Below are 21,859 nucleotides of genomic sequence, written 5' to 3'. Positions count from 1 at the left end.
CTAAATGCTTACTAAGGAAGTGAAGAAATTTGTTGGTAGCTATATGCTCCCCCTGTTTCGACTTGCTAATCAGTGAGGTGAAACAGGGTAACATGTTTACCACAACGAATTGTGAAAAGAGGTGATGAAAAATGCTCACAATGAAGCTTAATACAAGATCGAAGCGCATCATGGAATATTTGGTAAGAAAGAGAACTGCACCCAATTCCAACACAACCAAGAGTGTGAGGATTGGAGCTCTCTAACACAAGATGAGAGATTAAGAGAAAAATGCAGAATTTATGGTTTAGAAAAGAATTACCTTCTAAATTGTGAAAAAGGAGGAAAAGATCATTATTCAAAGACATCCACCTTTGAGAATAGAGGGGATCTTTGATAAAGATAACATCTTGAAGGAGAGGAGAAGGAAAATAAGAATACCCACCTTCTCCAACATTTAGGAAAAAAGGATTCTTAGCAAAGGATTGCAACTTTCACTAAAGAGAGATTGTTCATGAAAGATGTATTATTTCAAACAAAGAATAGGTCCTATATAATGAAGAGACATATTCTATGCAAGAAATAACATCAACTGAAACAATACAACTCAACAAAGGAAAGGTGAATCTTTAGAAAAAGAGAGAGAAGATAGAAATATTACCCTTGCCTCCCAAGTATAGAGACAAGGACATCAAAGAGAGATAATTTATAAAAGAACATTCTTCTAAAAGAAGGAAAAAGACCTCATCAGGGATATGCACGTTCACCACATAGAAGGGTTCCTTTTAAAAGATACCACTCAATGAAGAAAATAATTTTGATGAATGATTAGAGACTTCTAATACCAAGGAAGATGCCCTAATTAAGGATATGTACTCTAGATCCTCATTAGGGATACTTGTTCCAATATGAGAGAAGGAATTCCAAATAGGAATATACACCTCTACAATCAATAAGAAATCCTTATGGAAGACACTATTTCACAAAGGGGAAAGTTTTAATCTTAAGAAGGAGAGATGTTTGAAATCACTCTTGATCCCATAGAGACAAGAGATGGGACAAAAATAGGCTATTATGTTGCTTCCAAGGTATGCTTGCACGTGAAATTGTACTATCATGAATGATAGTGAGCCCCCAATAAATGAGCTACCAATGTCACATAATGATGAGTAACGTAATAGCCGCTAATGCTATTTGAATATATGAGAGTGGATGAGGAATTTGAATATGACATGTGAAATGCTCTACACTCAATGAGAGCAAAAACATGTATAAGATGATGAGTATTGAAATGTCTTGATCAAGAAAGTAGTCTCTAGTATGAGTGTAGGCCACTAAGTAATTTTCCTCTTGCACATAAGAAAGCTTAAGAAAGGGACGAGCATAATTCATTAGGGCCTTATTTCTAGAAAAGAGGATATTAGAATGAATAGAAGATAAAGCCTCGTAAGTGGGATTGGAAATCTCTTGAGGAGATTCATAAAGAGACTTGTCAATCGCCATAATTTCCTTACAAGTGGGATGAGTGTTGAGAGACGTAGAGGATGATCCAATTGAGGTGAAGGCACCACCACTACTAAATATAGCATTCACATTGAGAGATGGTCTTTTAGATGCTTTGGTGGGCTTTAAAGGATTATATACAAGTCCAAATGAAGCTTCACGTATGTTATTTTCTAAAGGAACTTTAATCCCTTGTTCATTTGTGCCACAAATATTGCCATTATATCCACTCTTAGCTAAAATGTGGAAACCTGGACCATAAAGGGATGCCATATCGGAAAGAGATGGTGGGGCCTCATAGGTCTCATTGTTATAATTAGATGAATAAGAAGAATATTTTGAAGGATTATTTGAATTTGAAGCAGCCACAAAATTGTTAGTTAGTTGTTTAGACAAAGTGGTTTGCTTTTTAGGTTCATCCTTATCTTTCTCCTTCTCAATCTTAAATCCTTTCAAAGAGACCCCGTATTCTCCCACAAAGTAGGGTTAAAGTTTAGAGATCCCCAATCGTCATCTGAGAGTACCCCTTCGGGAGAAAAGATATCTCTGGGAGGGGATTCAGACTGAGCAGAATCCTTACTATATATGATTGCAAATAGTTAAACTATCATGTAATGCTTTGTTCAAGTATCCTTCTGTGAACCTTTTCAAGAATCTTGTATGTCTTAACCAGTGAATGATAGGACTCTTTTGTATTACTTATTCTTTGTTTGACATCAATGACAAATTCTTTCAAACAAGATAGACCAAAATAAGTTGAGAGAATACAAAAATGAAAGAATTAGCTTACAAATTTAATATGACAATTCATTCTGCAAGTATATTATGTTAGTTAAACATGATTAAACCATCAATCTCCAAACCCACTTCATAAATAAGCACAAGCCAAAATTTAATGAAATAAATGTGACAAGGTTGACACACAGAACATAATGTTTATATATTATTAACACTATTTTATTGAAGTGAGAGTTATAGTTAACATTACATAAATATAATTAAAATAATATAATCTTAAAATAATAATTAAGAATCACAACAAATATTTTTATTACAATATCATGAAAGCAAGTACTCGTCATTAATATTTAGTTTTATAAATAAAAAATTATATATTTACCGTCAAAATAGAAACATTACTTTAGCTAGTATCAAATAAATTGAAACATGTAATGCACTTGCACCATCTTATAAAAACATGTCAATATATATTATAAGCAATGCTAATTTATAATGATCATTTAAATTATTTTATGCCAACATTAAATTCTACAAATGAATTAAAATTAAGATTACAATTAAACTTAATTATAAATTATTTATAATTATTATAATTAAAATTGTGTTTAAAATTATTATTACAATTAAGAATATAATAAATTTATAAGAACTAAAATTATAGTTCTTTTTAGTGATTACAATTAAGATTGATTGTAAATCAATTAATCGACGATTAGCGACACTTGTTTTTAATCTTTGAAATACTTTTTCAATATATCTCCCGGGTAAAATCTATAGGTATCTTTTATTGCAAATAGATTGAAGTAGGGAATTGGTTTTGGTTCGTCTGATTTTTCAAAAATTTCTACATTGGCAGGGATTCGCAATATTTTCCTGTCCAATTTTTTTGATTGGCGTCGTTGACAGCACGACACAAGTTGTGCAGAATCTTGAGGTAAGTCTCTTTTGATGGTTTCAGTTGTCTTTTATTTTGGAAATCTATATGCGGTCGGATTACACTTCTTCATGATTCAAATTCAAGTCGTAAGTTTCGTGAGCTTCAAAACAACTAGTCTATCTCACCCACATGTATACTTGCCCAATATTAAGGAGAGTTTAACAAGGGCAGCCCATCTGTCACCATCCTCTTCCACTCGCTTTCTGAAATGAAAAGTTCAAATGGCCTAATGGCAATTGAATAGTTCTATCAGAGCTTGTTCCCCTTCACATATAGGTGTACTACATAAAATTAAGACGACAAGTTTAGTTATCATTGCTGGAGGTTGCGGGTGCTTATCTGGTGTATATATATTAAAAAAGTCTACATATGCCGTGCTCTTTTATCTTTTGGAATTGTATTTTATTCCTTACAGTATCGTCTCTTGTTTATAGAAAACCCTAAACATATCCAGTAATGGTGACAATTTAGTTTCATTAGGTTCTGAATCCATCTAGACCTCTGTACACATTCACAGTAATAACACTTCAATACCCACCTTGTAGTCCAAATTATAGCTTCCGTACACCCTTTCTATGAAATGGCTTTTTCCTAAAATTGTTTGCAGTCATGGTTACATGGATAAGGGCTGGCATTTGTAAGTTTTACAGAGATGGTTCTGCTGGGTGTACTTATGAAACTGGGCCATCTTCTTAGTTATTTTGTTTGTTCGTAGGCCACAAGGACTATTTTGAGCTACTGTTGGATTTCTTCTAAGCCGTTTTTTGATTATAAACCATAGAAACGAGACTCGGACTCGGTGAGGCCGACTTGACTTGGGACTCGGACTCGGACTCGGACTCGGACTCGGACTCGGCAAAGTGAAAAACTCAAGAAATTTAGAGATTTTTAAAGATTTAAAACTTGTTTCATGCACCCTTTATTAAATACACTTTAAAGACACAATAACATCATCAAATAGAAGCTAATTTGATTACATACACAAGTATAAATCAATCACATAAGCATAAACGCAAATTGTAGCTGAAGGAAATAACAAACATAGATATATAAATATTGTCAATTGTATACAATATTACAAAATTCATGGAATAAAAAATCTATGTCATCATATGATCAAATGAGATGCAAACTCTTCCTTTCCAACTCTTGATGCACCAAATGACAATATATGTTGTTATATGGAGTGTTGTCCGTATTTTTGTATTCACAGAAATAGACAACTCCTTTAAAATTTTTGTTAAAAAATGAAAATTTTTACTCTAAGAGACGCTTCCTGAGGCAAATTTTTGCTTTGCCCCTGGATTGGATTATCCTCACTCCATCCTCAATCCACGTTTCAAATTTCATCGCGTTTTGAGTTTGTTTGCTATGTTTTTTCTTCAATTTCGGGTTTTTTCTTTCTGAATGTAGGTGGAAAATTTTCCTTTGATTGCAAGTTTTATTTTTCTCTTGTTTTAGTGTTGTAGGAAAATTTTAAAACAATTACAAGTGCACTTTATTTAAAACATGTCACTTGTAACTTACTTTTTATTTCCCCCTTGCTTTTTATGTCTTTTAAGTCATTGTAGGAACTTTTTGGACAAATTACAAGTGAATTTAAAATTATAAGTTTAAAAAGAACTTGTAATTTCTTTTAAAAGTTCCTATTTAAGTGATTTTTAGATGTAATAGGGATTTATTTCCCTATTACATGTTTTATGTCCTTTAAGTTGTTTTATTTTAAAACTTGTAAAAGGGATTTTATTTCCCTATTACACAAGCCTTTTTGTCAAAGTCATTTTAAACTTGTAAAGGGGATTTTATTTCCCTATTACAAGTTATTTTGACATGTCTTTTTATTCTTTCCTCTCACAAACCCGAATTTGTCTAAGTGATGAAAAGTGAAATATTTAAAACTTGTAGAAGGGTCTTTAAAACCCGATTACATTTCTTTTGCAAAACATGTTCACTTGTAGTTTCTTGCCAAGAACGCGACCTGCCTTTCCCTCCAAGGAGTTCAATTTTGGAAGAGTTTGAATCCGATTTTTTGTGGGAGAATCCATGAAATGAGGGAGGCGTGTCATCTTTGAAGCGTTTTTGTTGCATCTTGGGCCACGTTTTTTGCCAAATGAAAGGTGTTTTGCTGTTCATTTGCCACGTTTTTTGCCTCCTTTCAATCCGTTTTTGCAGCATGTATGGAGGTGTTGTTGGTCTCCTAACCTAAGCAATTCATCTCTTTGCTTCCATACGTGGGTTTGCTAGGCGTATTGACCCGTTCTTTCTCCTCCTTGGATGTCGTTTTTGGTGCTTTTGGTTGAAATCCGAGTTTGTTTGGGATGTGGCAAGGGTTTTCAATGTTTTAGTTTTGCTCTTTATTTAAAGAGATGGTTCTTCCTTTCATCTCTTTGAGGGGCATCTTGATCAAGTAAGGTATGGCTTATTTTCAGTTTTGCTTTCTTTTCTTTTTAAATTGTTTTCATTTCTTTGTTTGATTATGATAGATGTTTGTTTTGCTCTTGTTTTAGTTCGGTTTTTGTGAGAGGTCTTCCCTTTCTTTCCAATCTTGAATGCAATTTGAGGATTGCATTGTCTTTCCCTTTACATTTTTCCCTCTTTACTTGCATTCGCGTTTTTAAAATCCGATTGCAAGTAAGATGAAAAAGTTAAATTTTTCCCCTTTGGTTGAAAAGACTTAATCCTCTTTTGCCAAAACTTTTCAAAGTTGTAACAAAAAACTTGTCTTTCCAATTTCTGGTTTTAAAAACCTGATTATAAGTAAAGGTGTTTTCCATTCCCATGTGGTTAAAATGAAGATGATCTTCCAAAATTCAATTCATATCCATCCGCACTCATTAACCTTGTTCACAAACTTCATTTCCATCATTTTTCTCATATCAAAATCCCATTTTCACACATTCTTTCATTTTTCTTATTATAAGTCTATTTGCATTCGGGTTTTAAAAACCCGATTGTAAATATGTTCTACCTCACTTGCATACTTGTAACACATCTCCCAAGATCCAAAATTGGCCAAAAGCCAAGTTTCAAGCGTTTCTATTTATTCACCATTCTCCTCTCAAGAGGGATGTAGTTTTTCCCCGTTGAAAAGAAGAAATATGTTTCTTTTGGCTGATCTTGATGTTGCTTTGACACTTCTAGATCTTCGTCGCAACGCGCCAGGCTCTTGTTCAATGACTGATTTACCGTCTTCTTCCTCTCAAAAGAAGATGAAGTACAAATATGATAAGTACCAAAACAAGATCTCTCCTTCCCAAGTTTCCACTTCCATGGAGCACATCAAAGATATGGAAATAGGGCATGTTGACATGTCAGAGTTCATTAAAAGGGTGGAGGATCCCAAGGATAGCAATATGCAACGCTTGTTGGACAACCACATTCACCATGCTTCTTCCTTTCTAGTGGCTGCCCTAGAACCTGAGTTCGTTCTTGCTTCTGCTAACTATTTTGACAAAGAGACAAGAACTATCAGGAATGATGATTGGGAAGTGATAATCCGTCTTGATGTGGACACTTTTGAGAAGGTTTTCAGAATACCACCAGCACTTGTGTACATAGAAATCTCCAGAGATAGTGTAGTTGAGTACTATGTTTCAAGAGAGAAAGATTGCAAATGCCATATCAATAGGTGGATCCATGAGCTACAAGCTGCTTTTACACGGTGGGCTAAGTTGTACTATTGTGATTTTAAATGGAAGATCGCAGACACAATCACTCTTCTCAGCAGGATGATGGGTTTGGAACATTCTAATGTTTTTGAACCATGGATGTATAAGTTCATCATGCTCATAAGGCAGTCTCAACACATCTCTTGGGGCGAAATCATCAGTGATACCCTTTGCGAACAACTTGCAGCAGTTCCTTCCATTGACGTTCTACATGAACTCATATTTAGTGTATATAGCAGCATCACTCAGACACTTCCCTGGTCTTTCTACCAAGGGTGATCGCTCTCTTATACCCGTATGGGATTACTATGACCAGCTGCCTTTAAGACCCAACAAATTGCACTGCAGGAGGGTCCAGGATGCCTTCTTTGGTCATTATATGTGCCTGTTTGACAAGACATTGAAAAACAGAAGAGTGTCAGATGCCGCATGGGAGAAGGTGAATGATTATGGCTGCTTATTCCTTCAATTCCCAACTTTCACTTACATGAGAGTTGGATGTTACAATGGCCAGCCATACATGCTTCCTAGATATCCAACTGATAAGATCATTCTTATGGAGTTGGGGAGACAGATCATGATTGTTCATTCACATCAATCTGCTAAGCATAAGGTTGGAATGAGAATTTCCACAAATAACCCATTGAAGATTGGTCATTATTCCCTCATTACATCCACCAAAGCCAAGGCCATGGAGACCGAAATGCAGGAAATAAAGCTCAAAAGGTTCAAGTCAAGAGCAGATTTTGATTACCGAGGCATGAAGGAGAGGATCAAAAAGTCTTTCACACATGTGCATCGGATAGAAGACATCTGGGTTGATCTCCGTACATAAAAGGAGGTTCGTAAGATGGATTATTGCAGACTCACTCTTGAGCAGATTGTTAACTTGAACTTGGTAAACATTCCTAAAGGAATGATTGATGATGGAGAGGTACTTGATCCTGAATATGTTGGAAAGAGAGTTGATGAAGCACCACTTCTATCGATTCAATGGTCACATAAGGGATGCACTTCCATTCTTGATAGATTTCAACTTATCTTAGCTAACACCAACTCTTGGCTCAAGAGCAACGGTGTTAGACTCATCAAGATCAAGATTGGTAAAGAAGATGATTCTTCAGGGCCTCTTGAACGTAAGTCCGAAATCAAAATGGACAACAAGGAAGGTGCATCATCTTCAGGCACAAGAATCAAGTTGAGAGTTAGCAGAGCAATGGTACTTCCTCCTGAAGAAGTGACAGTTTGAGGGAAAGAAGAGCCTCAGCTTCATATTCATGTAATTGATTCTGAAGATCCAGAGGAAGAACTACAATCAGATAATGCTCCCGAGTCACCAACTTCGGAGTTGTTGACGTGTTTTTTATGACTACGTCGAGCACAGAATAAAGTTGCCTAACGGTCACTTCACTCTCTCTTGATCAAAGTACGATTGCATGCTAAGATTGCAAGAAGTTCAAACAATCGACTCCAAGGTTCCTTCAATGCGTGGACGTGACTCAGTTGGCTGATGTGATTGCTGGTAATCCAAGGGGCCTTACGTGTGCATCGTTCTTTCACTTCTTTGCTGTGGCTGGAACTCCATCATCGGATATGGCAATTCTGCGATGCTATTGCTTCGAATGGACTAAAATGAACTGAAAGTAAAAGGGAAAGGGTTTAGAAGGATCTAAATCTACTCCTAAGGGCAGTGATAACAATGGATAGTGCTTTGGTGGACAGATTCCAAATAAACCAAGCTCTGCTTCGCCAAGATAAACTACAACTTTGCAGGAACTGGTGCAATCTTCTGAGGATGTTGGAGGATTTTCATATTGAGAAAAGTGCATCTGAATACCCAACACGGCGCAATCCAAACAACTATTCACAATTGAACTTAGCACAAATTTGGGGGGTTCAGGCTAACTTTACACTGCAACTGACAATCAGCAAGATGCAAAAAGTATGAACCATGGAAATTCATCAAACACCATTACATTCTCCATTGGAATCAAAGCACTAAACTAATTCTAATCTAAGTGAGGAAGGTGAAACCATGCAAGTTTTGAAAAAATAACTTAAGTGGACACCATCAGAGAACAATGTTTCACTATTATTTTCTCAAAAACTTATCGCAACAATTTCATGCAAAGCTCCCTCTTTTTCAAATGAGGGGGGTCACCCCTTATATATAGGCCTCAGGCCATGATTACATGCAAACCCTAATTAGGGTTTTCCCTAAAAGATTCTCCACTCAAGATGCAACAAGGTGGGAATCTCCAATTAATAACCCATCATGCCCATATACAATTAATTCAAAAGTACCCAAAATAGCATCCATTGCGCATTAAATGCACCACCTCCTTCAAATTCGCCCAACATGTGTTGAATATTCATCCATGCAAAAATCATCCCATTATGTCATAAATGCTCCATCATTTCCACATGCGGCGGTTGCATGCAAAAGGAATCTGCCATAAATTCAACATGCAATGACTAGGTCGCCATTTGGTCAAATATTCTGGTAATGAATGCGCCACTCTATTGCCACGTGTTCAATAGATCCTCGCCATGCAAGTGGACTTTGCCATCGTATATCTGCTCCTGCACATCTGGAATTGTTGGAGAGGGAAAATTCGATTCAGGAAGAATTTTCTTGAAGTCTCCTCAACTTTCCTTGCTTGAAGAAGGTTTTTTATCAATTCTGCACATTTCCTATTTTTTAGGAAAATTTCCAAATTAGGGTTCCACGGTCCAGGAGAGAGAAAATTCTCGTACAAGTCCAAATCTGTAAAACTTTTGAAATTTGGATGTGATTTGATGCCCGAGAATGAATTTTTTGAAATTTTTCCCTGGAGGGGAAATTTCTTGTTCAGTTCATCCCTAATTCCTTCCTTGCCTTAGAAATTTTATGTTCAATTCATCCTTGGGTGTATTTCTTCCTTGCTTGGAATTTTGTCCCGAAGGAAAGAATTTCCAATACTTAGCCAAATTTTCATCTTTCCTGGAATTCTGTCCTGAAGGAAGGAATTTCCAACACTTAGCCAAATTTTCACCTTTTTCAGGAACTCTGTCATGAAGGAAGGAATTTCCAACACTTAGTCAATTTTTCACCTTTCCTGGAATTATGTCCTGAAGGAAGGAATTTCCATTACTTTGTGAATTGTCCATGTCTCTTTTTCAACATCCCTATTTTTAGGGATCCTCCTAAAATTTAGGAGCCAGGTTCATTGGATGAAGAATTTCACCCCGATTCTGAATCTATAAAAATTTCCATATTTGGCTGGGATTTGATGTCTAAAAATAGCATAACTGAAAATTTGCCCGAGGGGAATTCTTCTTTTTATTCCTCCTTGACTCCTTGGATTCCGTGCCTTAGGCAAAATTTTAAATTCTTTGCTTGGACGAAATTTTTTTTACCACGCCAAGGATTCATGAATTTTCTCTTTGTGAATGACTTATTGGATTCAACACCCCAGCCCAGACCTGGGCGCATTTTGGCTCTGTCCATGGAGAGGTGGATTATTGCACTTGTGAATTCATTCTTGGTTTTAGCGCGCCAGCCCTGACTTGGGTGCATTTTGGCTCTGTCCATGGAGAGGTGGATTATTGCACTTGTGAATTCATTCTTGGTTTTAGCGCCCCAACCCTGACTTGGGCGCATTTTGGCTCTGTCCATGGAGAGGTGGATTATTGCACTTGTGAATGGCATCTTCAATTCAGCTCCCCAGCCTAGTCTTGGGCACTTTTTCACCACGTTCATGGATTCATGGATTTTTCCATCATTTCAGGCTCTTCGTCAGGATATATGTATGAAATATAACATTTAAGTATAAGTGGCATCTTCAATATGTTTTTTTCCTTTCTTATACTTTAAGTTATATTTCATATATATTGTCAGGATGTTTGAGAGTGGTTTCAGGTCCATAGGAATCATAATGCAAATTCTGGATTTTGGAAGATCTTCCAAATTTCCAGACTTAGTCAAATTTCAGGCCATTTTCGGATTAGGATGACATTGGTGGATTGATGTGAATTTCTGGACTTGGATGATCATGCTTGCTTTCCTCTTCTGGAATAGGAGAGCCAAACTTAGCCAAATTTTGACCACTGTCTGTGCTGAGATGCCACTTTTGGATTTTGAAGGTGGATTTTCCAGACTTACAACAATTTTGTGCCTTACACTTCAGGGATGATTCTCATACTTAGCCATTTTAGATCCCTGCCTATTCGCTTTCAACTTTCCAGATTTAGAAGTGATTGTGCATGTTGATTCTTCGTTGTCTGCTAGCCTGATCTTGCCACAAATAGACTTTCCCGAAATAGAAACTTTCCAATATGTCAGAGTTAGAGCTTAAAACAGGACGCAGGAATGACTTACTATAAATAGAAACTTACTAAAAATAGAAATTACTAAAAATAGTAAGTTTGATTTTTGGCAAAATGGCGACATTCCAGGACTCGGAAAAATCCCTAAAAAATAGGGACTTTCTAAAAATAGAAAGTTGCTCCGTTTGGGCTCAAATTTTACTGGGAGGTCCCTTGAAGGGTCCTAATTTCATTTGTATGTTCAGTTTTTCCAAAACCCTAACATAAACCCCTAAAATCTAGGACAGAAGGCAAAAACCCTAAAATTCACAAAACGAGTCCTAGACTTAGCCGAATTCGCTCAAACAAAAAGCAGATTTAATCAATATGACCCCCAAAGGCCCAAACACTTGCAAAGCAAAGAGATTGACAAGATTGCTGCGAAAAGACCACAAAAACGCAAGCCAAAAAACCAGGAGGGCCTAAAAAGAAGGGGGTCCCCATTTGCAATGGGGCGATGTTTGAAAACGTCACAACAGGAGTCACCTCATGAAGTTCCTCCTCAGATTCCTATAGAATTACCCATGTCTCCTCTCGACTCGGATGTGGATGCTTTTTCCATTATTCATACTGTTCCTGTTTCAGTGGGTGAATCTCCTCAGAGGGTCATTCCAATTTCAGCAGCAGAGCCGTCTCTTGATCTTGCTCAGGAGAATTTGATGAATATCTTTGAGGATAATCCTGCATATATCCCTTTGTCAGAGATTGATACTTCTACTTCTAGTTTTGACGAGTTCATGATGTAGTTGTCATGTCCTTTGGTTAATGAGCAGTTTATTGTTGTTGTTCAAATAGTAACTTCTCCTAGGATGACGATTGCCGTTCAAACAAAAACTGCTTCTCCCTCACTTTCAGTTGTTACTCAAGCAGAATTGATGACTTTACCTCCATGGCTTAGTTCTTTTACTCCTAAAAGAAAGAAGCAGGAAATCTCTCCTGACACCTTTGATTTCCAGCATCTCAAGCAATCAAAACCCAAGGTTGCCAAAAGAGCTAAGACGATTTCAAGGGTAACAGTGGATAGTAACAGAATGAAGGTGGCTGAAATTGTTGAACCAATTGTAGACACGCCATAGGAAGAGATGCAAGCTCTTGATTACAGGATCACGAGGGTGGAGTTTGGGCAAACAAACACATGAAGTGGTCAAGTATGATGCTCAATAGTTGGTAGCCTCATTGGTGCAACGATATGATGAACTTCTAGTGAAGAAGAATAAGCTAGAAGAGGAAAATGTGCAACTTGTCACAGCGATCCAAAAGATCACCAAGTCTTCTAATGAAGGGGACAATCCTTCAACTTCTTCAAATGCAAAAGAATCAGTCCAAGGAGTTGAAAGAGCTGCTCAAAAGGTACAAGCGTTGGATTCTTGGGTAGATCAACTTCATGATTTATGTACCCAAGTGTTGAAGGATGTGTTCCAAATGATGGTCAAGTTGGAGATCATTGAAGAAAAATTGAATCAGGCTTCTGAGGTTTTCAAACAGAACTTGGAAAGAGTTGAAGGCAATTTGATGGTCTGGCACAAGATGCCTCAAGAAAAGTTGAACGTTCTTCAAGAACATGACATTATTCCTTCTAGAGTCATGTATCTAGAATTTGAAGAACTCTTGGAGAATAAAGTCCTTGTTCTCAAGTCACTCATTGAGGATATTGATGATGCCTTGAAATTACGCACTGAAGTGTTGCAAGATGTTGTTTCTCGTTGTGAGAAAGCTTCTTTTAATATTATGGATCAGAATGGAGAATTGTTGCCAGAAGAAGTTCTCTCAGATCTACAGATGAAGATTCATCATGAATGGAGGAATGAACAATTTTCAGCTGTATCGATTCAAGCTTTGGTGAAATACCAAATCTTCTTGTAGGAAATCCGGTCTTCTCTTGAGAAGAACGACATTACAATCCTTCGTTGCAACGATGTTATTGTAAAAACCATGATCATTGCGAAGAATACTCACGAACTGAATCCTGATTAACTGCAAATGATCATCCAGAAGTTCGAAGGATTCATAGCTAAACATGCTGCAACATAAGTGTTTTTCAACACTTATTTGTAATTTCAGTATTGTAGTTTCCCTTTTGACAAGCCTACTTATAAAAACAATTTTGTAAATTGCAAGTTAAGTCATTACTTGCATTTTTGTAAGTACAAGTAGGCTGATTACAAGTCAATTTAGAATAGGACTTGTAATTTTGAATAAGTCTTAGTTAGTAGTTGAATAAGTCATGGTGGTTGAGAGAATTTCTCAAGTTAGTTGAGATCCTCCCGCCTTTTTCTCTAGACTCCTCTCCTATAAATACTTGAGAGGGTCTTTTGTAATAAGGATCTTTTGGAAAGCAAGCAAGTAAACTCTGCTAAATTTACAGCAAGAAAGACTTTGTGCTTTTTTATGTGCAAATTGAAGTCGAAAGAAATAGAAGAAGATTGCTCAAGGATTGAGACTTTGAGTTTGTGTTCAATATTTTGAGTTTGTGTTCAATATTATCTTTCTTGCTAGTGTTTCTCTAAGAGCTTAATCAAATTTGATTTGCAGACTTTGTGTTGCATGTATTGGAGATTAATATTAGCTAGAGTAGATATTCTGTTGAGAGAAGTTGTAGGACTTTGTGCCTATACTTGTACTTGAAAGAAATTAGAAGTAGATTTTTTGATAAGGAATAGCTGTGAGATTTTGAGCTCACACTAGTTCTTGCTGTTTTATGTAGAGAAGGATAAGATATTTCAGACTTTGTGCTGCTATACTTTGTTCTTGTTATCATTAATATAGAAAAGGGTAGATAGGATTTCACATATTCAATATTTTGAGCTTGATATTGCTCTTCCGTCCCGAAGGATGTGACGAAAGTCTTTGTGCTTTCAGGAAACATCCTTTCCTTTCTCTCACTTTGTTTTATAAGTTGTCGCTACTGTTATTTTCAATTGCTATCCCTTTTCTATGATGAGAAAAGGATATAGTTTTTCTTGAAAGAAGAAGAAAGACTGTTGTCTCATCCTTTTTTTAGTTTAGGTATAGTTTATAGATAGGGGGAGCCTTCCCTAAATTAGGAGAGTATCATACTCACACACTGTGGTTGAAACCACAATTTTGCACATTCCTCAGGTGTACAAAATTTTTAACCAACATGGAGCCTAATCAGACTTGGAGGTTAAAATTTCCCTACTTTTATTAGCGCAGTTTCCCCCCTAATTTACGACGGGGGTTTGGCCCCCAAGTTTGGGTCAAGGGGCAGCGCCCCTTGTGGGGTCTAGGGGTAGCGCCCCTGGCGCACTCCTTGTCGCGATACAAGGCGAGGTTGAGGGGCAGCGCCCCGCGATGCCAAAAGACTTATTTTATTTTATTTTTGTATTTTATTTATTTACTTTTATTTAAGGGGTAAACGCTTTTAACTCGGAGCTATGAACCGGTGAGACTTGAACCTTGATGGCAAGAACAACAACACAACAACTTAACCATCACAACATGCCACTATTGGTGACTTATTATTTTATAAAGGCATCGGGTGTTATTTTTCTATTGTTTCTCCTCACAACTCACCTTTCTCCTCCTATTTTGCCGAATGAATGAAATGAAGTTCACTTTTAGGCTCAAAGCATAATATAAACAAAAAAAAATCAATTTGTAACATATTAGAAGTGTTTTTTTTAACGTAAAGTTACATGCCGCTGGGACTTGCCAAACTCGGCCAAAATCGACGAGTTCGAGTTTGGGTGATTTTGGGCCCCACACTCGGCCAAGTCCGAGTTCGAGCCCCCTGGACTCACCCATCTTGAATCGACTCGGAAATCGCTAGACCCAAACTCGGCGATTTTTGGCGATTCTCGTTTCTCTGTTATAAACACTTAGTTAAGTATGATGTAATTCTGGAATACAGAGTTTCGCCACCTTATGCATCATGAGCACTATATTATGTATGTTGGCACATGAGAGATTTGGGGTTAAGTGCTACTTCGCACTTATTAGGCACCTATGTTTAGAGAAGGACTTAGAGGTATTGCTTTGGCTCTTAGATTGAGGCTTCTAATGACTCGAGGTCTACACCAAATTGCTGGAAATTGGTCTATCGAATGAATGGTAAAATCCCAATAGTATCATGTTTTTGTGCCTTAAGAGTGTTGATTTTAAGGTAGTGCTCGCTAACCACATGCAAACATCACATCTGTTGCCTTCCCAACCATAGACGATAAGCTCTTATCCTCACCCCCAAGCACGCTACATAAATTTCTCACCGTCAATTGATCTGCTTGTACATGAATTCGATCTGCCTGATTATGATCAAACTTGTTGCTTGATCTCTGTTCCAAAGAGGGAAGACCACGTCCATATATATCCGTTGAAAGGAGTATTCAAGAGTCGGCTCTCATCAAGGAGGCACGACCTTCATGAAGCATCGCATGCCTTCAAATGAGGGCTAGCGGACTTTAACCAAAAGTCGGCCCCTTTGAAACAAATTCGTCAAATCAAACTTGATAATGTATGTTTAATCATTAAACGTGATAATGCATATCTGACTTAATAAAGATATTAAAGGATTAATATAGGTTGATAGATTCATCAAATGTGTAAGGCCAATAGGCCATTCACACATTTGATCTTGCTGAGTCGGCTTGTAGGATTTCTACCGACGCTATATCATCAACACTCCCTCTTAGCTAGGGAGGAATCCTTCTTAATCTCTACAAGTCACATCACCTCATCGTGATGACTAACATAATGACTACACTCATGTGAATGAAAGAAGCTTATCACCTCATCGTGATGTTTGACCACAATGGCTACTCCCAGAGGGTGAATACACACAAATGCTAAGTCATGGAGTCTCTCACATGACATCCACCATACCTACTCGCAGAGGGTGGAACAAGGGCTGGAACCTTAAACTTCTCTCACAGAGAAGAATGCACAACGGATAAGGACATATGTCCTCTAGAGAATACCTTTTCAGTGATCTCCCTGAATTGGTTATCTGTTGTGAGAGATCATTTATTTGTTGGCATAAGATATCCATTTTTGTGTTGGGGGTGGGATATAATCATGGTCGACATATTGGTATTGTTTTCTGTCATAGTCATTGGTAGTTCAGTGCCTACGATTGTTTCTATCGTAGTTCCGACAATTATTAGTTTCTGCTTGATCAAGTGTTTCTACTACTTGCGAAACAGCAGAGTAAGAGGGGAGTTTTGCACCTTCTTGTGCGAGTTTGAGAAAGTGAGCATTTGCATTCTCTTTGAGTATTATGTCAAAGAGCTTGTTGAACCTAGGATCACATGTTGCTTCTTCTATTTCCTCGTGTAGGAGTTTGTGGATCTTCTCCTCCTACGAATTCTCTATGGTGAAAAGGATTAACGGTTTCGTCATCCTCTGATTCATGTAGTGATTCTTCTTGCTTACGCCTCATGGATCTAGTCTCAACCATGTGAAAATCTAGTGTATGAAAGCGGGATTGTGAAGATTGTGACGGTCTAACTCTCTCTATAGCTCCAATGTTTGACTAAATGGGATGAATTGGTTGTTGTGAATGAATGATTCTCAATACCACAAGTTCATCAATAAAGTACTCTTTAGATCTTTAGTTTGGTGTTCAACAGTTTGGTTAAGGTATAGCGAGTGTTGTGATTAACATCCACAAGCTATCTAACTATGAGAGGATGCACTCATGAGTTAGGTTTACCTACCATAGATGACTAGTATGACCTCTCCGGATGATTATTCCTAGATGTTAGAGATATACTAAGAAGTTGATCTGCTGGTAAGATGTGAAAAATCTGAAAAGACTAAGGACAAAACTTGTTAATGTTGAAAGTTGAATGGATGGTGGTTTTGTGTTGGATTCTGACTGTAAGCGCAAACTTTGGAGTTTCTAGTAGGAGATTTCTGGTTGTGGAATGTAAGATGGTGGAATGTATTGGCTTCTATTATGTGATTGCGATAAGGCTCTTCTTTGGAAAAAAGCTTGTGATCTCAAAGGTTCTAGCTCAAAGTCTGTTGTAAAACCATTTTGAAAGTCTTGATAACGGTGTATGAATGTTTGATGTTTCAACAAGAGCTTACGGTTTTTGTACACAAAGCTTCTTTTTTTTTGGACTTTCTTTTCACTAGGCTTCTTCTTAAAATGGTGCTAGATGGATTTCTTGACGTACTTGAGAGATTTCCAAACCCTAAGCATTGATGTTTGTGCAAGATTTTTCTTTGTTGGCAATTTGTTTTGATCAGTTGAGGATATGTACTTGTTTTGAATGTTTGATTGTGACAAGAAGACACATCAAGCACATGAACACATCTTTTCTTGGTAGAGTAACTTTGAAATGAATTCGATGGAATGTGTATTTTCGTAGGCCAAATTTCCACGGGTCGAAACAAACGCAGACAAATCAATCACTTTTTATCCCTAAGGATGGCCAATTGTAGTAATTCCAGCCCACACTTGATGCTTCTTCGAATCCAATGTGCAACACCTTAAGGAGTGTGTTATATTTTCATCTTTGCGAGAGTGGATAGATAGGGACCTCCAAAACTAGAAGGATGACCCAATCACTCTCTTTCCGTAAGTTGAAAACTTGTACAACTTGGAAATTTCTCTCTCATCTCAAGGAAACACATATGGTGAGTATCTTGGGGGCAAAACCAGCTATGCCCTTGCATTGAAATGACTGCAAAACTCAATCTATAGAACGGGTGGGCCTCTACACTAAAAAGGTTCTAGTAATGTTTGATGGCTTTAGATGTAAGTTTGTTCTTCAGTGACTCACTTAAGAGCCTAGTAACTCATGGTGGGGCCCATATGTCCTTTCGACAAGTTACATTGTAGGAACAGATACACCTAAGGTTACAACTTTAGCTCTCACCAAATTTCTATAGTGGCTCGAAGGATTTACTGCTTAAGGTCATCCCAAGGGTGACATGTCCCTTGGGAGGCCTTTTAAAAAAAAGAAATGGCTTTTATGCTAACAGAATGTGCAAGCGCACCAGTCACAATGTACACTTGTTCTCTTTAGTCCTTCATCACAAGATGTGAGTTTGTAGTTGTCAATCACGCATTAAGATTCTTTTTATGCCAACATTGCAAAATGTGTTTGTTCTTTTTATCGTTTGTAAGAAAGCATAAAATCAACAACTTCGTTTGCTTGAATTGAAGAACGAAAAGTGTTGTGTTCTTTTTACCACTTGCGAGACAAAAGTGTAAGTTCTTAAAATCCCAAAATGACAAATTGATTGTTTTTTTTAAAACCTGAAACTGACAAATTGATTGTTCATTTTAAACCGTTTGTTGCGAAAAATCAAATTGCCTATCCTAGGTTTGATCAATTTGCACCATTAAATGATTTTAAAGAAATATTGCCAATTTGACACCTTGAAAATTTGTAAACACAATTTGTTAGAAATCCTCCTTGATACCCTACATCTGCACCCTTGTTAGACAATTCATTAGCAAAATCAAAGGAAAGGAACAAATGACTTAAAGAAATGATTTCGAGAGGTAGATAGTGCAAAACTTACAAAAGTTCATGTGTCGTTTTCGCAATTTTCCCTATTTCTTGCTCATGTCTCCTACTTCTTATTTGGAATGTGAATTCATCATGAATTTCCTCTAGATGTGATTGGTCACCATGTATTCAATTGCAAAAATACCAGCGACACATGATTATGAAACCAATGCATCACCACCACATGCGCCACTTGCATTTGAAAGGATTTTGGAGACATGTTGATCACATAACCTTTCAGATGCAGAGTGTTGAACGATGACTATTGACTTCAAATAGAGTGAGTACCACAGGTTTGTAAACTCTGGCTCTGATTAGTAATTCCTACAATTTAAGAAGAAGAAAGCCAATTCATCCCTTTGCATATGCTAGCAAGCACTGTTCATACATTCATCACATTAGTGAGATTCCATTTTACTTTGGAGAACTATCATCCTCACTAACCCTCTTAGCATACTTTAAGTAGAGATCATTGTAATGTCCCCTTCCTTGTGATGTTGCATTCAGTGGTCCATTGGCCTATTCCGGAGACCCGTAGGCTATGTGGAAAGATGAATTAAGGGTTCCCATGTTCCTTGGAGTTCCGACCAGACTTGTTAGGGGTGGAATGTGAACTTACTATTTTTAGTAAGTTAGGGTTTGGCCTTCGGGATGGTATAGAGTTGCTAAGCTCGCCAAGCTCTTTCTCTGGTTGCGAAGATAACGATTTTCAGAGCATTACTTCATGACTTACTATTTTTAGTAAGTGGCAGTTTGGGGCATTCTATTTTTGGCAGTCTTGGATTTGGTCCTGTTCCAGCACAATTCAGTGATCCTCATTGTTCAGCCTCATCCGGATTCTGTTGATAATCAGTACTGGAGTTATAAGCGATTTAATTAAATATTATTCCTTATCCTAAGGTTATTATTTAATTATTTTATTACTGATTGATGTTATGGGGAATTGTGCAGAAATTGATATTTTTCCTAAGTCTTGCCTAGGCGAATTATTTAATGGATATAAGGAGACTTTATTTTCGATATACTCCAAAGTTATATCATGCCAAAATTGTGGTCTTCTTCCTAGGCGCAATTTTTGGACTTGGGAAGTGGGCGCAATTTTTGGACTTGGGAAGTGGGCGCCACTTTGGGTCCACCACATGAAATGAAACGTAGTTTGTATGATGTGAATTTGGAGGCAGTTTCATTTGAATTTCAGAGTTGAAAAGATATATAAACAGGTGTTTGGCTCCTCATTTGTTTATCCAAAGAAAATATATTGTTATGCTGTCGGAATGACTCCAGACTTCTTCGAGGGTGAATACCTCCTAGATCTTTCCTTCCGGTTTCGAGTGTGAGACATCACTCCTAGCTGTGGTTCGAAGTTGTGAGCTTTTTGGTGATTTTCGAGTGTGTTGGTGAAGAGTTGTGTGCTGCTGGTTTTTTGGGTGTTGCTGGTGTGTGTTGGCTGGAAGTGTATTTTGCTTGTAGCTGCCGACATGTTGAGTGCATCATTCTGGGTGAGGGCTTGTTGGAAGCGTATCAGAGAGACAATAATTCTCCTACATTGGTGTGGCATTTGGAGAACTCTCCAATTTACAGTTGCAAATCGAACTTTCAGCCAAAACGCCATTTCCAGAATTGCCTTGGGTTGCGTGCCTTGCAGTTGTTGCTCTCCAGTTGTAGTTTTAAGGTATTGATTTGTTTGTTTATGTCATACGCTTCATTTGCTTTTGGTTTGGCATGATTCCATTCAGTTTTGAGAGAGTTACAAGCATTTTAGTGGGTTTTGGGATGGCTGGTTCTGCATTTTCTTTGTATCTGATTTCAGAACAGCAAGTAGTGTTTATGGTGAGAGTGTGTTAGTGAATTCTGAGATATGTACTCCATTCTATCTTCTTTCACATCTCTATCTTTGTAAGAATTGCTTCAGTTGTACTGACCAATTCATTCTATGCTGCATTTTCCACTGAACAAGTGGAAGAGGATGGCTTGGCCACCTGTATGTTTGTAATTCAGTTTTGTCCTCCCACTGAGCAAGTGGTTGAGTGATATTGTCCTCCCACTGAGCAAGTGGTTGAGTGATATTGTCCTCCTGCTGCGTAAGCGGTAGAGTGATTTGGTTCTGTTATGCTCTTGTTACCTTGGCTGGTTTACTGCAAGTCTTGTTCTTCATCCCACTGAAAAGTGGAAGGGGCTGGCTTGCCGCCCAGTATGGTATTTGCATTGTAATTTCCAGCGGATTAGTGAGCTAACGAACCCCTTATCACTGTATGCTCTCACCTTCCCACATTGGGCACTTGGTGATCAAAAAGTGGAAGGGTTACTTTTTAGTAGCATTGGTATTATATTTCCTAACTTTAATGGGTGCATTGTACTATTTGTTGTGCTTGAAAACCGAAAAAATAAGTGGGAATATTACAGTGGTATCAGAGCTTGTTTTTCCTGCTAGCCTGTGAAGTCAGGGTAAACAGAGTTCTCCATGAGTGATAGAGACGTCGCTACTACAACAGAGAATAGAGATGCCAGCAGTATCAGATTCCTACAGTGCCTTTTGAAGAGACTTTTTCAGAAGTCTTGAGAAACAGAGATAAGGAAGTTGATTCAGTGGACTCAGCAGATTCAATGGGGGAAAGACTATTTGGACAGAATGAAACAGTTATGGCTGTAGAGAAAATAGAGAAGAAATTTGACACTATGATGGACATGATGTCCCAGATGATAGCCACCTTTAGGCAGAGTGCTAGAGGAGGGCATAATCAAGATCCAAATCAGAATATGAGTGGTAATAATGCCAGTACTTCCAACTCCGGTGGTAATGGAAATGGCAGCAACAATGGAAGCCATAGTAATGGAGTGCCTGTTGGATCGGTGACTAGGCCATTGCAACCTGTTTTCCTTCCAAGGGAAACACTGCCTCCTGAAGTGGAAGTTCCTGTAGCTGAGGAGATTCGGGCCAACTTTGTGGAGTATGCAGCATTTCTTCAAGAGATTCGAAATGCTATGTTTCTTGACCAATACATGAATCAAAAGAAGAGAAGGGAAGGGAGATATGATAATCGTTACTCCACTCCTAGAGATTTTCAACAGGCCCTTGGGAAGGTCACTCTAGCACACTTTGATGGAAGCAGTGTGAGCACGACTAGAGCTTGGGCGGTAGAGTGATTTGGTTCTATTATGCTCTTGTTACCTTGGCTGGTTTACCACCAAGTCTTGTTCTTCAT

The 21,859-nt window shown here is 37.7% G+C and overlaps 1 protein-coding gene across 4 annotated transcripts in view; it reads left to right on the top strand.

The window, feature by feature from the left end:
• Positions 1–2,918: 2,918 nt before the first annotated feature.
• LOC131070317 (uncharacterized) overlaps positions 2,919–21,859 on the top strand; it is a 182,963-nt gene continuing 164,022 nt past the window's right edge. For 2 of the 4 annotated variants that reach the window (XM_058005826.2, XM_058005823.2), the window contains exon 1: positions 3,007–3,157. The gene's annotated coding sequence lies outside the window, so the exon portion shown is untranslated. The other 2 variants (XM_058005824.2, XM_058005825.2) reach the window with 2 other exon arrangements.

The sequence above is a fragment of the Cryptomeria japonica genome, chromosome 1 (genome assembly GCF_030272615.1).
Source record: "Cryptomeria japonica chromosome 1, Sugi_1.0, whole genome shotgun sequence".
NCBI lineage: Eukaryota > Viridiplantae > Streptophyta > Pinopsida > Cupressales > Cupressaceae > Cryptomeria > Cryptomeria japonica.
The sequence above is the reverse complement of the archived record's forward strand: the minus strand, read 5'-3'. Positions and strand labels throughout refer to the sequence as shown.